Source organism: Papio anubis, chromosome 1 (genome assembly GCF_008728515.1).
Source record: "Papio anubis isolate 15944 chromosome 1, Panubis1.0, whole genome shotgun sequence".
Lineage (NCBI taxonomy): Eukaryota > Metazoa > Chordata > Mammalia > Primates > Cercopithecidae > Papio > Papio anubis.
Genome location: NC_044976.1, coordinates 13,567,917 through 13,593,860, shown reverse-complemented (window position 1 = coordinate 13,593,860; position 25,944 = coordinate 13,567,917). Strand labels below are relative to the sequence as shown.

At 49.2% G+C, this 25,944-nt stretch overlaps 1 protein-coding gene and 1 pseudogene across 8 annotated transcripts in view; one reads left to right on the top strand and one right to left on the bottom strand.

The window, feature by feature from the left end:
- The window catches only part of TMEM51 (transmembrane protein 51), a 70,093-nt gene that overhangs the window by 23,557 nt on the left and 20,592 nt on the right, over positions 1–25,944 (bottom strand). The gene's annotated exons all lie outside the window — the stretch shown is intronic.
- On the top strand, positions 5,377–6,397 carry LOC103880808 (annotated as a pseudogene).

Sequence of the window (25,944 nt, the reverse complement as noted above, 5' to 3'; positions counted from 1 at the left end):
AGAAAAATAAGGTCTATCTTATTGAATCTGATTTTTCTTTTTCTTTTTCTTTTTTTTTTTTTTTGTCATGTATAGCCAAAGCTAAGCCTGCCCACACAGGCTGGGAGGCCCACAGTTGTGGGAGGAAAGGTGGCAGCTGGCTGGATGCAGATACCACAAGGAAAGGGACATCGTTTCAGAGCTGGAGGGCCCTGGTGACAGAGACACGCCTAGATCGGGGAAGTGGAGGGCTATGGCAGCTGAAGGCAAGGACCCTGGTGTGTGCATCTGCTTCACTAGCTGCTCCTTCCACCCCTGAGAGCCTCGGTTTCCTCATCTGTAAAATGGCAATAATGATGCCATCCTGACGAGAGAGTACACAGAGCCTGTGCCCTGGTCACAATGCATGCTTGGCAGGAATGAGGTGAGTGATTCAGTACAGGGCTTTTGGAGAGAGCCTCAGCCAGAAGCAGGGTAAGAAGATGGCCTGGGTAAAGATGCAGAGAAGGCTTCTTCAGTCAGCGAAGCCAGGAAGCCCTGAAAACACAGGGTCCGAAGGTCACAGGAGGAGGTGTCCAACACGGCGGGGCACCAGTCAGTCTCAAGCACCCCAGAGAAGTTGAGAGGATGCTGTTGTGTTACCTGCCCAGCAGCCACTCCCATCCTGCTGGGAACAGTGCCTGGTTTTCCTTCTTTAGGGCCCTCCCCATTCTCAGTCCATACGGTTGACCTTGATTCTGGCTCAAGGTTGCAGGCACATGCCCAGGCCTGGCCAATCAGGGCGTTCCCACACTCTGGGGCACAGCGATAATTTCAAGATGGACACGTAACCCACGCTGGGCCAGTGAGTTTCGAATTTCAACTTTCCCTGGAATTGCTGAGAAAGAGACACTCCTCCATTGCACATGCAGCTCAGAGTGGCGGGCAGAGAAAGCCTGCCTGGGAATGAATAAACAGCAAAAAGCAGAACCAAATGACAGGGAGTGAGTCCTCATGATGTGTCTGAAGAATAACCCCTGGCGTGCTCAGTGATAAGAGCTCACGCATTACATTGAGTTTTCTGTCCCCTGCATTTGAAAGAGTCCTAGAATGCCAAAACTAGAAACTGAATTCTAGTCAACACTTATGTTTAGAATTCCGCACTACATCTCAGGGCCAACTAGCTGAATTACTAAGTGACTTGAAATTATGTTGTCATTGTTTTTTAATGCACATACTTGTTCACAAATCTCTTTAAATTGGAAATTGGGAAAACAATTTTTTTGAAATGACATGTAAAATTGGATGGCCATTCTGGTACCAGTCTGGAAGCACTTAATTCAATAAAATTAAAGGGTGGGTACAGTGGTTCATGCCTGTAATGCCAGTGCTTTGAGAGGCTGAAGTGGGAGGACTGCTTGAGGTTGGGAGTTTGAGACCAGCCTGGGGCAACATAGAAAGACCTTGTCTCTTGCTGGTGGCACACATTTGTAGTCCCAGCTATTCAGGAAGCTGAGGTGGGAGAATCACTTGAACTCAGGAGTTTGAGGCTGCGGTGAGTTATCATCACACCCTGCGCTCCAGCCTGGGTAACAGAGCGAGACCATGTCTCTAGAAAACAAAGCCTCCACATACCCCATCACAGTGGTATGCTGGTAAACTGGCTCTCTCTCCCTCCCCCTCTCTCTTTCACATGTGTGCATGTGCACGCACGTACACACACACAGATGCATACACACACAGCCCAGATTTGTAGTGATTGCCACTGCCCATCGCTGTGGTGTAAATACTCCCATCACAGCACCATCGAGCTACTGACACAATGTCACTGAACTCAGAGTAGGGAGGAGATGTGCACAACTGGCTGTTGCAAAATGGTCCAAGCTCACTCTGGCCCTGTTGCAAAGTAGTCCAAGCTCACTTTGGCACAGCACGGCAGGTCTCCACCTGAGTTCACATCCCACGCAGGGGCCGTGGGTGAGGCTGTCCACTGCAGACGGCTGGAGGCAGTCTAGGTGTCTCTGAGTGGGGGATGGATGGGTGGATGAGCTAGGTGCACACCATGCAGTGAGTGAGATGCACACACAGCAAAGTCACAGGAATGAAAACTCAGGGCCGAGGACTGCCTCCATCTTTTAAGTGAGGGGGAGGGAACTTTTTGCCTTGAGTAAGCCACTGAGTTGCAGGTCTCTGAGGACCCACACATAATTGATACTCTCAACACATCTCAGAAAAAGTAGCTCAGCCAGGACTGCTTGGGCTTCTTTCCCACAAGCCACGTCTCCTGGGAATCCTGCTGGGTCAAGGCCGAGGGCAGTCAGTTGGGCAGCAGATGCCGTTAGGAGCTGGGCTCTGTGCTCGGGCTGCTGGAGTCTGGAATCAGGCTCAGTACCCACTAGGTGTGCAACCCTGGGCCAGCTCTTCCCTGAGTCTCAGAACGGGGGTGATGTGAGGACAAAGTGACATGTGATGTGGCAAGCCCTAGCAGGTAGTAATCTCAGAACTCAAGGAAGAATCAATGAGTCAAGAGACTCATCAAGGGACTCAGAGAAGAAGTTAGAACATCCTGGAGAATGAGGGCAAAACCGGTTCCTTTGAAGTAGCCTAGAGAAGATGAACGAGGGTGGGGGACTCATGGGAACAAACTTTGGGGACAAGAGAGTCCCAATGAACTCTATGGGACTCTAGATGTGATTAGTCTGCATTGGGATGTGCTATTAAAGTGTAAAACACACACCAGATCGCCAAAGCTTATCAGGACAAAAAAAAAAAATCTCACTAACATTTTTATATTAATTACACGTCGAGATGACATATTTTGGATATATCAAGTAGAATATATTATTAAAATTAATTTTCCTGTTTCTTTGTCATTTTATAAAAAGATGTGGTTACCAGGAAATTTAAAATTACATATGGGGCAGGCTGGTGCGGTGGCTCACACTTGTAATCCCAGCACTATGGGAGGCTGAGGTCAGCAGATTGCTTGAGCTCAGGAATTCGAGACCAGCCTGGGCAACATGATGAAACCCCATCTCTACAAAAAATCCACACACAAAAAAACTAACTGGGCATGGTGGTGAGTGCCTGTAGTCCCAGCTACTTGGGAGGCTGAAGTGGGAGGATTGCTTGAGCCCGGGCAGTGGAGGTTGCAGTGAGACGAGATTGCACGACTGCACTCCAGCCTGGGTGATACACAGCGAGACCCTGTCTCAAAAAAAAAAAAGAAAAAAAGAAAAAGAAAAAGAAAAAGTAAAATCATATATGGGTCTTGAATTATTTCCATTGAATGGTGTTGCTGCAGGTGAGCTCTTGAATTTATGGTCGGGAAAATAAAATTGCTGGCTGAAAAAAGTGAGGTAGGGGATAGCCAATCAGAATGGGACAGAACCCAGTATCATCCAGGGAAATGAGAAAGACACAATGTACAAGACCACAGCCAACAAGAGGCACGTGGAACATGTTAGGATGGGTGCCCTGGATGGAATGGGAGAGGGGAGAAAAGAGGAATAAAAGAATAACAACGAAAAGATAGGAAGCGGCTCTGTAAAGCCCACTAACAAGGACAAGGTACAAACTGAGGGTTGCATTAACCTAGCCCTCTGAGCTGAGGCCCAGCACCTCTCTAAATCCACAGAGAAATGCTGGTTCCCCAATTCCACAGCAACAGGGAGCCACGGAGTCCACTGCTGTGGCCAGGGCAGTCCCAAGGAGCACGTGGCAGGAACGGACTGGTGGACAGAATGGGGGGCTGAGCTCCACCAGGTGGCCTGACGACAATCACACCCGGCTTGCTGACGGGTGGCCAGAGGGAACTAGCATTCGTCAAGTTTTGAGGCTTAGGAGGACAGGAAGAATACCTCACTAACATTTTTATATTAATTACATGTTGAAATGACATATTTTGAACATATCAAGCTAAATAATTAAAATTCATTTTGCCTGTTTCTTCGTCCTTTTTAAAAAAGGTGTGGTTACCAGGAAATTTAAAATTATATATGGGCCTTGAATTCTATTTCTGTTGGAAAGTGTGGCTGCAGGAGGTAAGCTTTCAAGGGTGTGAATTTTTGTCATTTTCGTTCACTGCTCTCTCTAGTCCAAGAACAAGCCTGGCACAGGCCAGAAGAGCTTAACAGATGTTGGTTGAATGAAGGAGTAGCGCAGCACCGTGGTATAGTGGAATTTGTTGAGTGAAATCAGTAGTTGGCTTAGCAGTAGAGTGGAATATAGATGGATTTTGGAGTCTGTGTGATATAGATTTAATCTTGTACACCCCTTGGCAATACACTTCATCTCCCCAGCTGTTAAAAAGAAAATGGTGGCCAGGTGCAGTGGCTCACGCCTGTAATCCCAGCACTTTGGGAGGTCGAGACGATCCCTTGAGGTTTGGAGTTCGAGACCAGCCTGGACAACATGGTGAAACCCTATCTCCACTAAAAAAACAAAACAAAACAAAAAAAACCCACACATCTCTACTAAAAAAACAAACAAAAAAAAACCCCAAAAAACAAAAGTTAGCCAGGTGTGGTGGTGCACACCTGTAATCCCAGTTACTCAGGAGGCTGAGGCAGGAGAATCACTTGAACCCAGGAGATGGAGATTGCAGTATAAGTGGAGATCATGGCACTGCACTCCAGCTTGGGTGACAGAGTGAGACTCTCTCAAAAAAAGAAAGAAAAAGAAAAAAATAAAATATAAAGAAAATGCTGTCTACTTCCCCAGCCACTTCTGAGAGTCCAGGTCCGGCACAGGGGACAGGCACACAACAGGCTGTTGTTGTCATTTGCTGTGGGAAGCCTGGGGAGGCCAGAGAACAGTGCCACAGGGCTGTTGCCATTCTGGGTGTGTGAATGATAACTCCAAGTGAGGTGCCAGCCTGTGATCTCAAGCAGCTGCTGAGAGGTTTATCCCAAGACAGAAGGGCCCATATCCATCCCACTGCAGGAACCGCAGCCAGTCTCCCCACAAAGACAGGCAGTGGCAGCCTGGAGAGGGAGGCCTAGGGTCGGCAGCAGGTGCAATTGGGGACTAGGGGAGGTACTTCCATGGGCCACCTGGAATGGCTCTAATTTAGAAACCCCCAAAGTGACAGGGTGTTCTGTGGGCTTCTCAGATTCCTCCCCAGAGGGGCCCTCTGCGGGCTGCTATGCCAGTGCTGTGCCTTGGCGCCTCCGTGCTCGGCCAACGACCTCTGAGAGCACCCGACCGAACGCCCTCGGGAGCCAGTGAGCGGCGGCCCTCATTGGGACCCTCCTATGGGCCCAGGGGAACAAAAGTGGCTCTCAATCCAGCACATGCACACTGAAGCAAGTCAAAGGATTTAGTATGAAGTGCAGAAGCAAAACGTGACAAACAGCAAGCAGTAGGTGGTACACATTTGTGAGTGGGGCAGCACTTCCTTCTCCCACTGCTGCTGAGATGGCAGAAATCAGTTGAATTCAATACGAAATGCAAGAGACCGAAAGTGTTGGTCAGCGAATGCGGGTCCCAGAAAAGTTAAAAGTAGCACCACTGGCCAGGCACGGCGGCTCACGCCTGTAATCCCAGCACTTTGGGAGGCCAAGGCGGGTCGATCACAAGGTCAGGAGTTCAAGACTAGCCTGGCCAAGATGGGGAAACCTCGTCTCTACTAAAAATACAAAAATTAGCCGGGTGTGGTGGTGGGCGCCTGTAATTCCAGCTACTTGGGAGGCTGAGGCAGATAATTGCTTGAACCCGGGAGGCGGACGTTGCAGTGAGCCAGTAGATCATGCCACTGTACTCCAGCCTGGGCGACAGAGCAATATTCTGTCCAGGAAGGAAGGAAGGAAAGAAGGAAGGAAGGAATGAAGAAAAAAGAGTAGCACTGCCAAATGCTGTGTTCCAGATGCTAGTGTGATCATGCAGGTTCTGGAGAGGGTTGGTGTTGCAAGAAATAATGAAGATATTCCACTTTCAAGACCAGCAGATCTTGACCTTATTCAATCAACTCCCTTTAAACCCCTGGCGCTAAAAACACCACCTATGTACTCACGCTAAGTGAAGGACCACTAGATTTTCTGGATTTAGAAAGATCTCCCACAACCCCTGAAAATGAAGAAACCTGTGCAGTCGGCAGACTAAAGAGAGCGCGGTCTATGAGCGAAAATGCTGTTCATAAAAATGGACAGCTGGTCAAAAATGATTCTCTCCCCATGTTGTGTGGCGGGCCTGCTCCCGCCACTTCTAATCCTCATCATGACGACGTCAGGTATGGCATTTCAAATACAGACGCAACAACTGAAGGGACATCGGATAATGTCCGATGCAGCTTCACTAAGACGACAGATAATCAAACTAAATAGATGCCTACAACTTCTAGAAGAGAAAAACGAAAAACGTGCTAAAAGAGAAATGGTCATGTTATTCAATTACCGTAGCTTTCTGGCTGCTTAACAGCTGGCTCTGGTTTTGCCGCTAGAGTAACATCAGCTCTCAAAAATACTGTCTCAACAGCTGGAAATATAAAAGATTTGCAAACTTCAAAAAAGCAATGACTACTGAAAATACATTTGCATTTAGGATGAGTGATCTAGTCCGAGGAGGAGGAAGGGAAATTGGCAGTCATCTCACAGCCGTGCTCTGCTACTCATTAACATGAGGCTTTGGGCAGATGAAGGAACCTCTCTGGGCGTGAGTGTCTGTGCCTCTAGCATGGGAATGGCAGTGGTGGCTGCTCTTCCCAGCAGGGGCCTCCAGGGGCCAGGTGGGGTGACTGGGACCAGTGACTGTTCTTCAGCTGACTCTACGTGGGTGAAAACCTGATAAATGGCTACCCACCTCCCCAAGAAGGGCTGTGTTAATTTCATGTTGCTTCCCCAGCCACTTCTGATGTAGCAAACTGCCACCAACTTACTGGCTTCAAGCAACACAAAGGTATTCTCTTGTCGTTCTGGAGGTCAGAGGTCTACAATAAAGGTGACCAAGGGCTTCCCTAAAGCCTTCTGGAGGCTTCAGGGAAGAAATCCATTTCCTTGCCTCTTCCAGCTTCTAGAGGCCACCTGCCCTTGTTGGCTGCTGGAACCTTCTTCCACCTTCAAAGCACATCCCTCCGGCTTCTCCTTTGGTCACCACACCTCCTTCTCTGACTCCGGCCTGCCTGCCTCCTCCTTATAAGAACTCTCGGGGGGCCGGGCGCGGTGGCTCACGCCTGGAATCCCAGCACTTTGGGAGACCGAGGCTGGCAGATCACCAGGTCAGGAGATCACAACCATCCTGGCTAACACGGTGAAACCCCATCTCTACTAAAAATACAAAAAATTAGCTGGGTGTGGTGGCATGTGTCTGTGATTTCATCTGCTGGGGAGGCTGAGGCAGGAGAATTGCTTGAACCCAGGAGGTAGAGGTCGCAGTGAGCTGAGACAGCACAACTGCACTCCAGCTTGGTGACAGAGTGAGACTCTGTCTCAGAAAAACAAACAAACAAACAAACAAACAAAAAAATCAACAACAACAACAAAAAACTCTTGGCACTACATCATGCTCCCTTGGATAACCCGGGATCATGTTCCTGTCTCAAGAGCCTTAACTTAATCACACCTTTTACCATATAATGTAAATAGTCACAGATTCTAATATTAGGATGTAGATCTTTTGGGGGTGGGGTGGGGGGCATTATTTAACCTACCACAAGGGCCACAGGCACAATCCTGTATAATTTAAAGGGAATTCACTGGCTTTTCCTGGACTGTCTCCCAGGGTAAGATTCCCTGCCCCGGTATCTGGCAGCAAGGCTCTTGCAGCTTTACGTGGATCTAGACAATGTATGTCAGGTTCCAAATTGGGAGGGGTACACATTTGATCAGAGGGCCTTCGTTTTTAAAAGCATGCATCTTCACATCATGCTCAGAACAGCTAAAACGCATCAAATGCTTCCTCTGAGCCTGGATGACCTCATGTCATCACGAAGCAGCCACCACTGCCAATCCCATGCTAGAGTCACAGACACTCGGGCCCAGAGAGGTTCCTTAACCTGCCCAAAGCCTCATGTTAATAAGTAGCAGAGCTCGGCTGTGAGACAGATAGTGAGTCCAGAGTCCGTCCTCTCAACCCCTCTAAAATCCTGTCTCTCACCGGCCCCCAAGCCCTGCTCTAAAAGAAGGAGTTTTTCGTCTACACACCAGTTCCATGAACAAAGCACTCCTTTATCTAAGGTCAGAAGCAGAGGTTTGCTAATGACAGAGAGAGGGAAGGGGACGAGGGGTTGTCCCAGGCCGTCAGTAGCAAAGACAAATGCCACTGTCTTAAGTAACCTGCCTTGGAAGACAGGGGTCAAGGCTGAATGCTGGAAAGGCCTCTCTGCCACCTTGGGTCAGCCCCTGCAATCCAGGGCTCACGGGGCTGCCTGAAGCCTTATGTCCAGGAAGTCTCTGCCCTCTCTGGGCTCCACAGATGAATCTCAACCCACAGGCCTGGAGCCCTGCCCCGGTACCAGACACTGAGCTGGACATTTTGCACGTCATCTTTGTAAATGGAGTCATCCCAGCAGTCCCTGGCTGCTGTCTCATCCCTGCTGTAAGAGGAGGGAAGAGAGTGGAGATCACAGGCTCATAACCAGCACTGTGCAGATTCAAACCCAGATCATCCTCCTGAAAGCCCCATGGTGGGTGTCCCAGCCTCTGGTACATCGATGAGTGTTCCTTCAGGCCAGGAGCTACACCAGCATCATCTCTACCCTCTGAGGTGTTTAGATCCAAACGATGAGCTAAGGAATTGTAACTCCACATGTTCAGGCATGGAATGGAGGCAGCCAGAGGGGTGAAGGCCAGCAAGGGTCAAGACTGCTTCCTGAGCCTGGAGAAACTTCCAGGCTGAACAATCAGCACAATAACAATAGTAATGACAACGGCTGGGCATGGTAGCTCATGTCTGTAATACCAGCACTTTGGAAGACCGAGGTGGGTGGATCACCTGAGGTCAGGAGTTCAAGACTAGCCTGGCCAACATGGTGAAACCCTGTCTCTACTAAAAAAAAAAAAAAAAAAAAATAGAAAAATTAGCCGGGTGTGGTGAAGGGTGCGTGTAATCCCAGTTACTCGGGAGGCTGAGGTGGGAGAATCACTTGACCTGGGAGGCGGAGGTTGCAGTGAGCCTAGATCACGCCACTGTACTCCAGCCTGGGTAACATAGCGAGCGAGATTCTGTCTCCAAAAATATATATAATGACCAAATATCAGCCACTATTTCCTGAGTGCCCCCTGTGAGCTGGGCAAGGATGATTGGATGGTACTGCAGTGAGGGTGGGCTCTGGAGGGGCAGAGCAAAGCTGCTGACCTCTGGCTGCTGGCTCGCTCCAGACATCCATTCAACAAACATCATCTTTGTAAATGGAATCATCCCAACGCTCCCTGGCTGTGATCTCGTCTCGTCCCCGCTGTAAGAGGAAGGAAGAGAGTTGAGGTCACAGGCAGTGATGTAGAAGTCACCCAGGTCCTTGGGGACACGGCAATGGCATCTCGGGGAAATGACCCAGTGCCAGGTCCCCCACAGGTATGCCCTCTGTTTACAAAAGCCTAATACCAAATAGGAATGTCCCAAACAGGTAAACTGAGGAATGATTCTTGTTATCAGAAAAGAAGTCACTGCAGGCACCCTTCAAGTAGAATGCTAATGTCTTTCTGGAGTGTAAAGCTATGCAAGCCTGTTGGATAACAAGGGCTTTTGGAGGCCCCGGGGTATGGCCATGCTGGGCTGGGTGAGCTGGGCTGCCCAGGGTTACCTTGCTGAGCACTCAGGTGATGTGGTAGCCATGCCCTGTGCTTGCCTACCAGGCAGGGCCTCTTCCTTGCAGGTTCTAAGGCTGGGCGTGGTCAGGCCTAGCCAATCAGTTCTTCTGTGTTCGGGGGGGTGGGGCTATGGCCCAGGCAGAACCAGTGAGGCTCAGTTCTTTGCTTTGGGGGAAACACTGAGACTTCCTTGTCCCTCTGGGTTTGCAGGAAGGACGGGATGCAGCCTGGAGCTGCTGGTGGCCATCTTGTCATCGCAAGGGGAAAGGCTGCCTGAGGAGGGGACCAGCAGGGAGCTAACGCGAGCCGAGGTGGAGATGGAGAGAGACTCCAGAGGGTACCACTGGACCCAGAAATCCAGCTGGACCTGGCAACGTTTCTGTTGTATGAACCAAAACCCCTCTTACACCTAACAAAAATTTTTAAATGAAATAAGTGACTAAAACAGTAACACACACACACACACACACACACACCCCTTTTCTGAGGTCAGCTTGGTGCCAATAGCGTGAGCAGCTAATGCCACCTGTGCCCATGCATCCTCTCAGCTTGCACAGTCAGGTCACTCACACCTGCAAAATGGGGGCTCGGGCATGGGGGCTGATAGTTAGGGTCTACGGGTTTTATCAGAGCTCTTTCCTTGGCCGGGGTGTGTTGAGGATGGCTGCTAAGATCACTCACCGAGAGAGGGCTGTGGCCTCAGCAGTGAGGGAAGAAGGACAGAGTCCCAGGGCTGCAAGTTGGAAAACATGTCCTAGGCCACTGCCCTAGAAGACGCCACCCCATAGAGAGGGTCATAAATCACCGTGGTGGGAATGCCTCTGGGCTGTCAGCAGGAAATAGAGGGTGGAAGAACTCGGCCTGCCCTTGAAAATGTTATTGTCAAGGTTATGATCCACGTCCAGCAGACAGATACAGGAGAAAAGAAAGGAAGCAGAGATGGATTGACGGAGCAGGCAGACAGCCCCTGGGGCTCCATCTCCTCCCCACGGGCCGCACATGGTGCTAGGACCTACAGACATCACCAGCCTCTGCCCTCAGCCTCCTGCATGCCCAAGATGGGCAAAGAGAGAAGAAGCCGCAGTGAGACCACATGCTAGGGGCCAAGGGCAGGAAGGAACAGAGAGGCATGGACAGCACAGATGAGGGAAAAGCGAGCAGAAGTGCAGGGGACCCGCGGAAGCGCAGGGGAGGAAAAGATGAGGGCAGAGTGGTGGGAACAGGGTGAATTAAGATCCAGCCCCCGAGGAGGCATGGGGGGATGGGGATCCAACTCGGGGAGGGGTGGATCGAGGGTTGGGGGATAGGGGTGCTGTGTTGGAAGGAGGGTGAGTGACTGGGGCCACACACTCCCACTGGATAGCTATGGCCTCTCTGGTCAAACAGCTCAGCCTCTGTTGTCCTGCAGCTGCTGGAGGGGCTGGCCCAGTGCGGGGTTTGTGTAGAGATGGTCCATCAGTCACACACAGCCCGCCCACAGTGGGGTTGCCGGGACACATGCTAGCCACCTCGCATTCCTCCCAGTGCTTTCCCCAAGCACAAAGGGGAGGAGGCATACAAGGAAGCCGGCCCGCTTCAGGACGGTCCCCCACTTTCTGCTTGGTCCGGACCAACCCCACACCTCACCTGGATACGGACTGCAAAGGCCTCCCCGGTGGTCTTCCTACCCGCTGGCCTGCCGTCTCTCCACTGCTGTCAGAGAGGTCCTTCCAAAAGGCAAATGTGACCATCCCACCCTCAGGCAAGATCCCTCCATGGCTCCCTATGGCCCCCCAGGATACAGCCCTGCTCGTAAGGCTCTTCATGGTCCTAGTGCCTGCCACTGCCCTCAGGCCTGGGTTAATTTCCATGCACAGTCTCATTTAATCCTCCCCACCACTCCATACACAACCCCATTCTACAGATGTCTTAAGTGAGGCTGGGAGAGGCTAAGTAAACTTTGCCCATTTCCCGCATCGGCAGAGTCACCATTTTCCTCATCTGGGGTCAAAACCGAGGTCATCTATGAGCCTTGGCTCTCCCTCAATCAGAGTCAAGTCACAAACATCCATTAGTCACAAATGCCCATCTCTTCCCCTTTTTCTGTTTTCACTGCTGCCATTCTGGGGTAGACTCTTATTCCTCACCGTACCTACGGGCTTCCTTCCCCGTCTTTCCTGTCCATCCAATGCACCCAGCACACTCTGCCATTTTGATCCTCCTGGAATAGCCATTTTCTATTTGATTACTCCCTGTTTAAGAACAGTCAATGGCTCCCCAGTGCCAAAGAATCAAAGACCAGACTCCCTCACGCCCCCCAGGTTGGGGGTCTGGGAAAATAAGGAGGGAGGCTTCCCAGGGTGCCTTCCTAAGCCTCTCAAGAGACTCCCGCCTCTCTCTACTGGCTGAGTGGGACGAGGGGGCAGTGTCCCTCCCTTGGGCTCAGGGCACTGGACGGTGGGACTGGATTCCAGCTATTGGGGCCCTCATTGCTGCCATGGAGTCGGCCTCCCTGACCTGCAGAGTCCTGGCTTGGGGCTCTAATGGGGTTGACATGGTTCTTTTCACTTGGAGATCTCTGGGGACCTTTAAAGGGACGACAGCATGGATAACGGGAGGATGGCCACAGGCTGCAGCATTCCACGTGTAAGCTTGAACTCAAAGCTGATTTCTGCGCAGCTGCGGTACCCACGGATGGGTACGTGAAGAGGACGCTCAGTTCAGCCAGTGAAAAGAGATTCAACCGGTCTTCCCAGACTACAGAGTTCAAGTTCGCAGACTGGCAAAATTCCTCCCATCTTTTGGAGACCACCTGTCACAGCACTTAGGAAGTACAAGGTTAAGAATGTTCCTTTTGTCAGCCATTGTAACCAACCTCACACATAGATGTGACCAAGAAAAAAAATCAGAAACATGAGCCATAACTGTGCATTACACTGAAAACCTGAAATTAATGTCCCAGTAAATGAAGAAGAGACTACTTATTATAAGGGGATTTCCCCGCTTCCAAGACGTCTTGGGCCTCAGTTTTCCCACCTGTACAGTAAGAACTTGGGTAGGACTATATTATCCCAACATTTCTTCCTGCACTGAAATTCTCAGGTTTCATGAGTTAGTCCCAGTTAGAGAAGGCTGCCTAGGTCACAAGGATAGCAAGTTTTGGAGGGTTCTCTGGAGAAAAGAAAAAATATCACAACTGATAGAATGAATACAGTTTTGGGCAACGTGGCAGTAACCTTCCGCATGGGGTAGGAATAGAACGGATTTGACAAAGTGAACAGATGTCTTTTCCTATGGCGGGCTCAGGGCTCCTAAGTTTTGAGCATTTCCGAAGCATTACTTCAGTGGTGAGGAGGCTCACAGGAAATCTGCGCATATGCACAGAACAAAGTCTGGACCATCACGCACACTGGGAACAGTAGTTATCTTTGGGCTGTGGGGGTCAGATGGGGGTGGGGCAGGCAGGACATTACTTCTGCCTTCATGTACTTCTTGTTGTTTTTTTTGTTTTTTGGTTTTTTTTTTTTTTTTTGAGACGGGGATTTGCCTGTCGCCCAGGCTGCAGTGCAGCCGATCTCAGCTCACTGCAACTCCTGCCTCCCCGGCTCACTTATCTTCCTGCCTCAACCTCCTAAGTAGCTGGGACTGCGGCCCGCCCAAGCCCAAGCACTTTTTGTATTTTTAGGTGAGACGGGTTTCACCGCAGGCCGCCAGGATGGTCTCATCTCCTGACTCCGTGATCCCAGCTTCTGCCTCTCGCCTCCCAAAGTGCTGGGATTACAGGCATAAGCCACCGCGCCCTGCTGCCTTCATGTACTTCTACCCAAGGTTTCTTTACCCTGGCTCCATTGACATGCTGGCAGGTAATTCTTTGCTGGGGGTGCTGTGCTGTGCAATGTAGGTAGTGTAACAGCATCTCTGGTCTCTACCTACTAGATACCAGTAGCGTCTTCCCAGCTGGGGCAACCAAAAATGTCTCCAGACATTGCCACATGTCCCGTGGGAGGGCAAGATCACCCCTGCTTGAGAGCTACTACTCTATACTATTGAGTTTTAAAAAATTAAGATAAGCACATATCTTATCTTATGACGGATTGCTTTATTTAACACCTCAGCAAGTACGGTTGATTTTACCTGTCCAGAGGCCTCAAATCCACCTACTTCCTGCTTCTGCCATCACTACCACCTTTGTCTAAGCCACTGTCACCTGGACAACGATATCAGTTTCCAACCCATCTCTCCCTGGTTGCCCTGGCCCCAACAAGTCTTTACACAGCAGCCAAAATGAGTTTCTAGAAGCATCCTTCAGTCATGTCACTTCTCTGTCTGGCTTCCTACTAACCTGAGAATAAAATTCAAACTCCCCCCTTGCCTTCAAGGTACTCTGCCATGTGGACCTGGATCCAGCCTCTGTCCTCTGTCCTCTGCTAGTCCTTGGCCACTCACAGTGTGATCCTGCAGTGTCGGCAGCCCTGGGAGCTGGTTAGAAATGCAAGGCCAGGCACGATGGCTCACGCCTATAATCCCAGCACTTTGGAAGGCTGAGGCGGGCAGATCACGAGGTCAAGAGATCAAGACCATCCTGGTCAACATGGTGAAACTCTGTCTCTATTAGAAATACAAAAATTAGCCAGGCGTGGTGGCACACACCTGTAGTCCCAGCTACTTGGGAGGCTGAGGCAGGAGAATCACTTGAACCTGGGAGGCGGAGGTTGCAGTGAACTGAGATCGTGCCACTGCACTCCAGCCTGATGACAAAGTGAGACTCTGTAAAAAAGAAAGAGAAAAGAAGAGAAGAGAAGAGAAGAGAAGAGAAAAAGAAAAGAGAAGAGAAGAAAAGAAAAGAAAAGAAAAGAGAAAAGAAAAGAGAAAAGAAAAGAAAAGAGAAAAGAAAAGAGAAAAGAAAAGAAAAGAAACAGCAAGCAAGCAAAGCAAAGCAGACACTCAGGGCCACCCCGGACCTGCCGGATTGGATCCTACAGGAGGCATGTGCACCTTCATGTTTGAAATGAGCGGCTGCGGCCCCACTGTCCTCACTGGCTCCTTCTCATCTGTCACTTAGATGTGACCTCCACAGTGAGGCTTTCCAAACCGGACATTTGCAAGTAGTTGCCCACGCAGTTCTCTCTCTTAGCATCTTGCTGGTTTTGGGCATAGCTATGATCACAACATGTAATCATCTTGTTTATGTTATTTGTTGCCTGTTTCTACATCCATAGCCCACATCCCCGGTTTAGGCTCTACGAAGGCAGACACAGGGCAGATGGCACCAAACACATAGAAGCCATTCAGAAAATGGTATTGGAAGGAATACTACCCATGTATATTGTGCTTTTACTGTGTGGTAGTAAGTTTCCTTTACAAGAATTATCTTCATGCAATCTATAGTTATCTTGTTTATTCTTCATGCAACCTGTAGGTGAAACAGATACTATGTACGAGAATCTCCCTTTTACACATGAGGAAATGGAGGCAAAGGGATATAAAGTTTTGCAGCTGGTAATTGGCAGAATCAGGGTACCTGGGGCTGGGTGGGGAGTGATCTTGCTCCCATAACTGTACCCTTTACCTCTGCACGATACTGCCTTATTTGTAAATCAAGTAGCATATTACGTACATGAGGGACGCATAACATTGAAAGGAATTTCCTAGTGAATGCTTCTGTAAAATAAAGAATTCTGCTGTTGAGGGATATTTATCCCTCGTGTGCTTTTTTTGGTAAATGACATCTTGGATTCTGAATATGTTTAAGCAAAGTCCATAGATCCATATGTTCCCAAAGAGTGTTGACTCTACCAGCAGATGTAAAAACAAGCCCAACGGGGAAGATGCTGGGGCTACTCAAGTTTAGAAGCTATTGGCTGGGCGTGGTGGTTCACATCTGTTATCCTAGTACTTTGGAAGGCTGAGGTGGGAGGATCACTTGAGGTCAGGAGTTTGAGACCAGCCTGGCCAACATGGTGAAGAAACTCCGTCTCTACTAAAAATACAAAAATTAGCTGGGTGTGGTGGCGGGTGCCTGTAATCCCAGCTACTATGGAGGCTGAGGTAGGAGAATCAGTTAAGCCTAGGAGGTGGAGGTTGCAGTGAGACGAGATCACGCCACTGCACTCCAGCCTGGGTGACAGAGCGAGACTCTGTGCCCCCCACTCCCTAAAAAAAGAAGCAGTGGATATTTCTGTGTCCTCTGTCAGGCTGACCTTCCCTCCTCACAGCCACCAGGTAAATCATCTTTCAGCTTTGGGGATCCAGTACCTTCCTTCTATGGCCCTTCTTGCCTGTCCTCTTTCTTGCTCCAAGCTGCCTTAGGTAGTTATTTCCAGAATTTAATATGCAGTACAACCCGTTTAGATAGAACATGGGGCCTCAGTTTTGCAAATGAGGAACCTGAAGCTCAGAGAGGTGAAGTAATTTGCCCAAGGTTACACAGCCAGTTGTCGAGAGACCCAGAGCTTGAACAGTTCAACTCAGAGTGGTCCTGGTATACTGATGACCACAGAAGCTGAGGCTTGCTGAGGCTGTGCTAAGAGCTTGCCTGCTTGATCTTACAACAGTCCCATTGGGCAGGCGCCATGACTATGTCCATTTTACAGATGAGGAGACTGAGGCTCACAGAGGAAGAGTGACACATTCTCAAGGTCATGCAGCCCAGAAGAAAGCGGGGCTTTGACTCCAGAAGGGATGCTCTATTATGTACTGTCATTCTGCTTTCAGCCTGGTGCAGTTATTTATTTATTTATTTATTTATTTATTTATTTATTTATTTATTTGAGACGGAGTTTTGCTTTTGTTGCCCAGGTTGGAGTGCAATGGTGCAATCTCAGCTCACTGCAACCTCCACCTCCTGGGTTCAAGCAATTCTCCTGCCTCAGCCTCCCAAGTAGCTGGGATTACAGGCGCCCGCCACCACGCCCAGCTAATTTTTGTATTTTTAGTAGAGACAGGGTTTTGCCATGTTAGTCAGGCTGGTCTCGAACTCCTGGCCTCAGATAATCCACCCACTTCAGCCTCCCAAAGTGCTGGGATTACAGGCGTGAGCCACCGCGCCCGGCCGGTCACACATTTTAAATTTATAAGCCAGCCCTCGCGGAGTTTCACGCAGGCAGCCAGACGTCATGGTTTGATGGTTCACCTTTTATTTTCGTTTTCAATGCAAAGAAAACAGAGCAGCTTGAGAAACCCATGCTGTGGTTCCCACAACACAGGCAAAACACTAAAGCGAGCATACAAAATAAACAAACGAAAAGGTTGTTTGTTCACCTTCAGCCCCGTCTGGTCGAGTACCTGCTGCCATGACCTGAGAGCCAGGGCAGTGGGGTGGGAAGCTCATCGTTTACTTAGACATGACAGTAACCATCAGCCCGAATCTCTTGCAAGGGAGTAGAGCCAGACGGTTAGGAACAGAAGCCTGGGAACGAGGCTTTGAGTTTTTAAAATGAGAGAATCCAAAAGATGGTTTAATTTTAGAGCTTACGAGTCCTTGGACATGGTTCAAAAAGGCTTTTTGCTACACCTGTTGCCACATGCCACCTGGAGGCTATCCTGTCACTTCCTCAAAGGCATGAAGGACAACTTCCCATCCTACTGCAACCAGAAGCCCCACCGAGCTCAGTCACAAATCTAGAGAGGTGTGTGACCTCGCAGACGACAGCAAATATCAGCTGACAAGTACAAAAGGTTTATCGTATGCTGGGTGCCGTTCTACACACCTTACACCTATTGACTCATTCCATCCTCACTGTAGCCTGTTAAGGCTGGTATTAGCACTCCCATTTTAAAGATGAAGAAACTGAGGCTTGAGGCACTAAGTAACTTGTCTAAGGTCCCACAGCTGGTAGAAGAGGGATACGAAATCACTCTTGGAACCAGTGCACACGGTCTTCCGGAAGGACAGGCTCTCACTCAGCCAGCAATGGCTTCTCCATCCAGTCTGTGCGGGGTCTTCTGTATTGATCCCCATTGCACAAAGCTGATGACAGCATGGTGCAGTGAACAGAGTCGGGAGTTAAGCAGACCCGAGTTTCAGTCCCAGCTCCTCCATTTTCTAGCTGTATGACCTTGGGCGAGGGACTTGACCTTTCTGAGCCTCGGTTTTTGCTCTAGAGTTAAGAATAGCACCTTGCCGGCCGGGCGCGGTGGCTCAAGCCTGTAATCCCAGCACTTTGGGAGGCCGAGACGGGCGGATCACGAGGTCAGGAGATCAAGACCATCCTGGCTAACACGGTGAAACCCCATCTCTACTAAAAAATACAAAAAACTAGCCGGGCGAGGTGGCGGGCGCCTGTAGTCCCAGCCACTCGGGAGGCTGAGGCAGGAGAATGGCGTGAACCCGGGAGGCGGAGCTTGCAGTGAGCTGAGATCCGGCCACCGCACTCCAGCCTGGGCGACAGAGCGAGACTCCGTCTCAAAAAAAAAAAAAAAAAAAAAGGATAGCACCTTGCCTATAGGGTTATTATAAGGATTAAATTAGATAATAATAGCCAACATTTACTAAATGCTCCCCATGCTAAAGGCTCTGTGAGGGAAGAAGTACGGCCACTGTCTTCACTTTACAGATGAGGAGCTGAGCCTCAGAGAGGTTAGGTCACTTATACAGAGAAACACAGGCAATCATGGAGAAGTGAGGGGCTCTGAGCTCTAGCCCCTAAGAATGCATCTGCTCATATAATTAAACACACACCCAAAACAACCAGCATAGTGTCTATAACACAATAGCTCCTCAACACACAGCCAAAATCATTATCTGGAGGGCTTCCAGGGAGACAGAACCTGATCACAGAGTGCCTGTCTGGTTCTGCCCAACGCCCAATGCCTGATGTATGTCTGCATCCCTGCAAGTGAGTACTGGTCTCTGTTCCCAGCACGGAGGGCCCTGTGATGCCCGGCACATGGCCAGGATCTGCCTGGTGACTGAGGGTGCTTTGTCCATAGCTTAGAGCTGGTCGTGCTGACGATCAGGAGACAGCCCTGGGACCAGACTTTGACCCCAATTAGGTTTATGCTTAAAAACAGACTAATGGTAAATGCTCCACAACTGCAAAGACTCAACCATCCTGCTAAAGCCAGAAGAGACTTTAGCAATTAGTGTCTGGTGGTGCCCACCGCAGGCTGGGCATCAACACTCAGCACTTGCTGATCATGGAGACGCGCGTGGACCACACCCTAGGTCTGCTGACTCGGTTGCCAGGGCTGGGGCAGAGGTATCTGCCCTTTACTTATTTGTTTACTTAAGATGCAGTTTATATATAGTAAAATGCACAGATCTTAGTGTACACTTAGATGCACTTTTGAGAACCACATATATTCATGTAACCACTGCCCAGATAGAAGACATTTCCATGACTCCAGAAAGTTCCCTCGTATGTGCATGGCTTCTTTCAGTCTATCTTTCTGCCTTATTTTACCAGCAGTTAGTTTTGCTGTATTAGAAGGTTTTGCATTCGTTTGTGTTGCTTTTTGAGACAGGGTCATGCTCTGTCACCCAGGCTGGAGTACAATGGCGTGATCTTGGCTCACTGCAGCTTCAACTCCTAGGCTCAAGCCATCCTTCCCGTTTCAGCCTCCCAAGTAGCTGAGGTTACAGGCGTGCGCCACCATGCCCGCTAATTTTTATATTTTTTGTAGAGACAGAGTTTTGCCACGTTGCTCAGGCTGGACTTGAATTCCTGGGCTCAACTGATCCTCCCACCTCGGCCTCCCAAAGTGATGGGATTACAGGCATGAGCTATCGCACCAGCCAGAAGTTTTAGAAGAAAGTGCTCTTCTGTTTGCCTTCCTTTGCTCATCCATGGTGTGGCCTGTATCCTGGTTCCTTTCCTTCCTTTAACTTGCTGAGTAGCCGTCAGCTGTGTGGCTGTATCAGTTTGTTTAGCTGTTGGCCTGCTGATGGACAGCTGGGATGTTTCCTCCACTACAGGAAATGCATAATGTCAGGCATAATGCTGCTATGAACCTCTGTGTGCCAGTCCATGGGAAAAAGGCAGATGTTTGCCTTTCTCTCTATAAATACCCAGAAGTGCCATTGCTGGGTCACAGGTAGAACTGTTATTTTAATCACCTGTCCAGGTGCCACAGCTGCCCAGTTGGGGTGCGATTCCCCAGTCTGTTCTCTTTCAAGCCCCATGTCCAGATGCCAAGCCCCTGGAGGTTACAAGATCCGCTCTGAGTCAAGAGGACTCAGTTTTCCTACCGAGCAGTCCCTGGGTCATTCCACATTTTGATTCCCATTTAGCTTCTGAAAGTTGAACCGATTCTGGGTGGTTCGTTCTGACTAATGATGTCAGCTGTTCAAACGAGGGCTAAAAGCCCATGGAGATAACACAAGGAAAGTTCTGGCTGCCAAGGCATCAACCAGGTTTCATGCCCCCTTCCCCTATAGTCTACAGATTGAACACGCTGCTAAATCACACCATTCTCGGTCCTTCCTGTAAACTCTCCGCTAAGGGACCTCCAGGGCACCAATGCTAATTTAGCAGAGGCAGTAGAGCAAGGTGGTTAGAGTCAGTGGAGATAAAATTCCAGGTCTATCAGGATGGTTTTAGGCAATTTGCTTCAACTTTCTGAGCCTCAATGTCCTCACCTGTAAAATGGGCACACCGCCAGTACTAACTCATGATACTGGAGGATATGAGGTATATAAAACGAGATGGTGGGTGAGCAGCAGATGGGGGTCAGGAAGCAAAGGGAGCAGCAGTTTGAGACCCGGCCATTATCTGAAGACCTCTGAAGCACTACCTTGTGGTTTGCTAAACATGCAGATTCTTGGGCCAAATGAAGGACTTACAGAATCAGAATGCAGGGTAAGGCCCAGGATCTGCTTTTAATTAGCCAAGTGATCCTGATGCTCACTAAAGCCTCAGAGCCCTCATCCTGGGATGCGGACCCAAGAGGAGTCTGAGGAATCGGCCGAGCTCAAGGATACAGAGACAGGTGGGGTGGGAGGACCAGGAAGGGAGTTAAGGCTTGGAAGAGCCACCATGGGGAACCGAAGGGACCGCTTTACTCTTCCACCAAGGCTGTCTCCTGGCTATACTCCAGGAATCCCTCCTCCACCCCTGCTCACCTAGCAAGGCTCCAGCCTGGCCACACAGGTTTCCAGCCACAAGGACCTCATGTGGCCTGGTGGGTCAACTCAGCAAAGTGCTAAATGCCTGTGCAAGGCAGGCATTATTGAGCTAGGGTCAAAGATTTTGGTTCTAGGTTCGACTCCCAGCTGTGTTACTTCCTTCCTGGTTGGGTGAACTTGAGTGTGTTATTTCACCTGGGCCATGAAAAGGGTTTGATAAGTGGTGTCTCCCTAATGGAGTTGCCAGGACTCATCAGCGCGTATGGGTTAGAAGACTTTACATGATGTTAGGCATGCTATGCGCGGTTGTTATGCTACAGCGCTGGGCTTATCTCGCTTCCTTTTTAGGGATGGGGATGGGGTTGGTGACCACTGATAACCTAGGAAAATATTCTGCAACCCATTCTCTAAGGCTTAACACCAGTGTTCTTACAGTTGCTTCATACAAGGGTGCAAATCATGCAATCTTAATCAATCAATCAGTCAAATTTAAAAATCCCCCAAATCTACAACAATCAAATGCTTAAGAGAAGCATAGAGAATGTCCCAGCGACGCACTGCACGCCCATCACCAACTAACCACAGAGACAGACCCTCCCTCCAGCCTGTGACCAACTGCCTTTGGGATCCAGCTGCTTGCTCGGGATGAGCTGTTCTCAGTCTGTGTCCTCTTCTGTCAAATGACCATCCCCATTGCCGCAGCATCTTCCACTCCCTGCCCATCCTCTCCGGCCCCTGGTTCCTTCCGACTTCCCCATTCCAGTGAAAAGGCATATCATTTTCCGGGTGGCATTGAAATCTCAGTGACCTTGGGTATTCTCTCCCTTCCCAGACTCCACCCCTCTAACATACACACACTCTCTGGTTTCAAACTGGCAGCTCCAGGACTACATCTGGCCCATGGAAGTGTCTTCTTTGGCCTGTGAAGTGTTTGTATGTAATATGGAGTAATTGCCAATATTGAGAACATGGGTGATCTCGCATGCAAAACTTAAAAATCTGGCATCTCTGGCCTAAATTCTCACATGGTGCTGAGTCATGGTCTGTCTTAGGGAAGGGGCCTGGCACCCCACTTTGCCACAATCCCCACCACTCCCTGCTGCCTCCCATCTGGCCAGACTTTCTCCTTAATATCCCCTGCTGGCTCCTTTTAGCCATTTGCAACTCCCGCCCATATCCATGTTCAGTTGGCTCCCAAATTTGTTGCTTCTTTTTCCCAAAGTCCTTTTCAGTGATTCTTCCTGCCTCATCCATCTCCTTCTCACTTCTCAGGCCTGGCTGATGATGGTAACTGACTCCTCTAAGGCTTCCCCAGCTTCCAGGCCCAGCCATGCCAACCCTCCAGCCACTGTGTCTATCAGAACTTCAGTGTCCCTTACAGCGCACAGGATAAAGTCCCAGCTCCCCAGGGAGGGTATGAACTACCTCATCCAACCTGAATTCTTTAATTCCTTGAACACCCATTTTGTGCAGGGCCCTGCACCAGGCACCAATGATCCAAGGTGGAGAAAAACATGTTCTCTCTCAGGGGAAGACCAGGGTAATGTCCTGAACATGTCCAAGGAGGGAAACAGTCCTGGGTCTATCTCCCAGCTTCTGCAGCCCTCCACTCTCTGTGTCTTGCCTTTCTCTCCTCCCCCACCGCATCCTGAAGGCCTCCTCTCCTTCGACATCTGGTTCTGTTCCCCCTTCTCCCAGAAGCCTCCCACCACAGCCAGCGGGGAGTGGCTCTCGAGTTCTGTTCATGCATGTCATTTGTATCAGCCAATTGCTACTGGCCATTTAGAGTCGTCTTGAAGGTGCTGGTTTCATTCCTGCTTTTTCTCTCTAACTAAAGTTTAACATGCCAGGCTGAACACCTGTGTTCTCACTGTGGCCTCTGGGGATTTTTATATTTATCTGGGACTCCTCTAATACTGGGCATAGGAGTGTTCACAGGAAGCCTCAATAAATCTCTGTTGACTTCATTCATTCATTTCAATAAACATTGACTGAGCAACCACTGGGTTATCAGGCACTACGAACACAGAAGTGAACAAGCCAAAGGCCTGTTCTCACAAAGCTTCTCTTTTCCTGAAAGAGACAAACAAGTAAAGCGATAACCTGTCACGAGATGTCTGGAAGAGAAAACAGAAGAATGTAAGAGTAAAGGTGGAGGATGGTTCTTTTGACAGAGTGATCAAGAAAGGGCTTTCGGAGAGGACAACATTTTCACTGAGACTGACAAGGTGGCAGCAGACTGGGGAGGTGGGGAAGTCCCAGGCAGAGTGATATGGTTTGGCTGTCCGCCCACCCAAATCTCACCTTGAATTGTAATGATTCCCATGTGTCAAGGGCAGCGCCAGGTGGAGACAAATGAATCATGGGGGCAGCTTCCCCCACACTGTTCTTGTGATAGTGAATAAGTCTCATGAGATCAGATGGTTTTATAAATGGGAGTTCCCCTGCACAAGCTCTGTCTCTTGCCTGCCACCATGTAAGACATGACTTTGCTTCTCATTCACCTGCTGCCATGATAGTGAGGCCTCCCCAGCCATGTGGAACTGTGAGTCAATTAAACCTCTTTCCTTTATAAATTACCCAGCCTTGGGTGCATTTTTATTAGCCACGTGAGAACAAACTAATACACAGAGGTAGCCAGTGCAAAGGCCCTGAGGTAGAAATCACCTTGGAGGATGGGCAAGATAGAAGGGGAACAGAAAACCACTTAGGAGGTTACAGCCCTTGTTTGTTTTTTTATTGAGATGGAATTTCACTCTTATTGCCCAGACTGGAGTGCAGTGGTGTGGTCTCGGCTCACTGCAACCTCTGCCTCCCAGGTTCAAGCGATTCTCCTGCCTCAGCCTCCTAAATAACTGGGATTACAGGTACTCACCACCACATCCAGCTAATTTTTGTATTTTCAGTAGAGATGGGGTTTTGCCATGTTGGCCAGACTGGTCTTGAACTCCTGACCTCAGATGATCCACCCGCCTTGGTCTCCCAAAGCGTTAGGATTACAGGCGTGAGCCACTGCGCCCGGCCTATGGCCCTAATTTAAAGTCAATGTTGACAAATGGAGAAGAACTTGTGATGAGTTTGATTCAAGCAGGAGAGATGAAAGGGACAGAGGATTTTAGTGTCAGCAACCAAAAGCATGGTAGGGTGCTGTTACAGACTGAGTATTTGTGCCCATCCAACATTCATATGTTGAAGCTCTAACTCCCAACATATTAGGAGATAGGGCTTTGGGTTGGTAATTAAGGTTAGACAAGGTCATGAAGGTGGTCTGATGGGATTAGGGCCCTCATAAAAGAGATTCCAGAGAGCTCTCTCTGCACACGTGCATCAAGGAAAGGCCATGTGAGGGCACAGTGAGGAGGCGGTCATCTGCAAGCTAGGAAGAGAACCCTCGCCAGAAATTGAACACTGCTGGGTCTTAAACTGCACCCCCCAGAAGGTCTTAAACTGCACCCCTCAGAACTTCAAGAAAATAAATTTCTATTGTGTAAGCCACCCAGTATATGATATTTGTATGGCAACCTGAGCCCTTTACTGACACAGGAAAATCTCAAATAATGAACGAAATTTGCCTAGGTCTTCAGGTTGAAACATTTCAGAGACCGATATAGGAAAATGATGGGATTGGGTGTAGTGGCTCACATCAGTAATCCCTAGCACTTTGGAAGGCTAAGGCAGGAGGATCACTTGAGCCCAGGAATTTGAGACCAGCCTGGGCAACACAGGAAGACCCAGTTTCTACAAAAACTAAAGAATAGCCGTGCATGGTGGCAGCGTGCCCACAGTCCCAGCTACTCAGGAGGCTGAGGTGGGAGGATTGCTTGAGTCCAGGAGGTGGAGGCTGTAGTGAGCCAAGATCAAGCCACTGTACTCCAGCTGGGACAAGAGAGTAATATCCATCTGAAAAAGAAAAAGGAAAATGATGGGATTCTTTCAATGAAGACTACAAAAGTGTGTCTTAGGCACAGAACCCTGCATGTCATTCAGAGATCCCTACTGCTCACCTGTCTCAGCCTTTGCCCAGTGCTGACAGCTGCTCTCGAAGGTCCCGCCCTGATTTCTGACCTTCCCCATCCTCCTTCCAGTGGAACTGCAAAACCCTGTTTTCTTTACTGCCGCTTTCCCTTGCTGTGGAAATAACAGCTTCTTTATAAGCCACACTTCAAAGTTACCACTCCCTTTATCAGATGGCCTGGCCCCGGAGCACTGCCTTGACCCACTGAAGACCAGGTGTTATGAAACCTTTCAACTAGTTTCTTGAAAAAGTAGCTTGTTCTACTCAGCAGACCACAACCGTCTTACCTAGTTAAGGTGACAACTCACATCAAGGTGATAGACACAAAAAGAAAGTCATAGAAATATTCAGCATGTGGCAAAATGTCCAAGATTCCAGGTTGAAGAAGGGGTGTTTTTACATAAACAGAACTGGAAGTTGAAAGGCTCTTCTTTGACAGACTTTTTTTTTTTTTTTTTAGATGGAGTTTGTGAAATTTGCTTAAAGAAAAAATAAACAGATGATATTTATATAAAACAATGCCTGGAATATGAACTGAGACTCTGAAGACTTTAAAGCAAGTCTAGTTTTCATGACGGCAGGAAAACAATCTGTGTTAAGAATACTATCAGGTTGGCCAGGTGCAGTGGCTCAAGCCTGTAATCCCAGCACTTTGGGAGGCCGAGGTGGGTGAGTCACTTGAGGTCAGGAGTTCGAGACCAGCCTGGCCAACATGGTGAAACCCCGTCTCTACTAAAAATACAAAAAATTACCCGGGTGTGGTGGTGTGCGCTTGTAATCCCAGCTGCTCGGAAGGCTGAGGCAGGAGAATCGCTCGAACCTGGGAGGCAGAGGTTGTAGTGATCTGAGATTGCGCCACTGCACTCCAGCCTGGGCAACAAGAGTGAAACTGTGTTTCAAAAAAAAAAAAAAAAAAAAAAAGAATATGATCGGGTTAAACCCCAGATTCCTAAGTAGAAAGAGGAGATGCTGGGCCCATCTGACCTACTCCCTGGGCATGTCTAGGTACAACTATTAACTGGATTAAGCACAGTAATATTTCACCTGCCAGAAGTTTGTTACACATGGCCGCATTCGGTTCCCACAACCCTCCACGAAGGAGGTAGGCATTGGCCCATTTAATAGCTGAGTACATATCCTCAGGGGATACGTTCCGAGACCCCCAGTGGATGCCTGAAACAGAC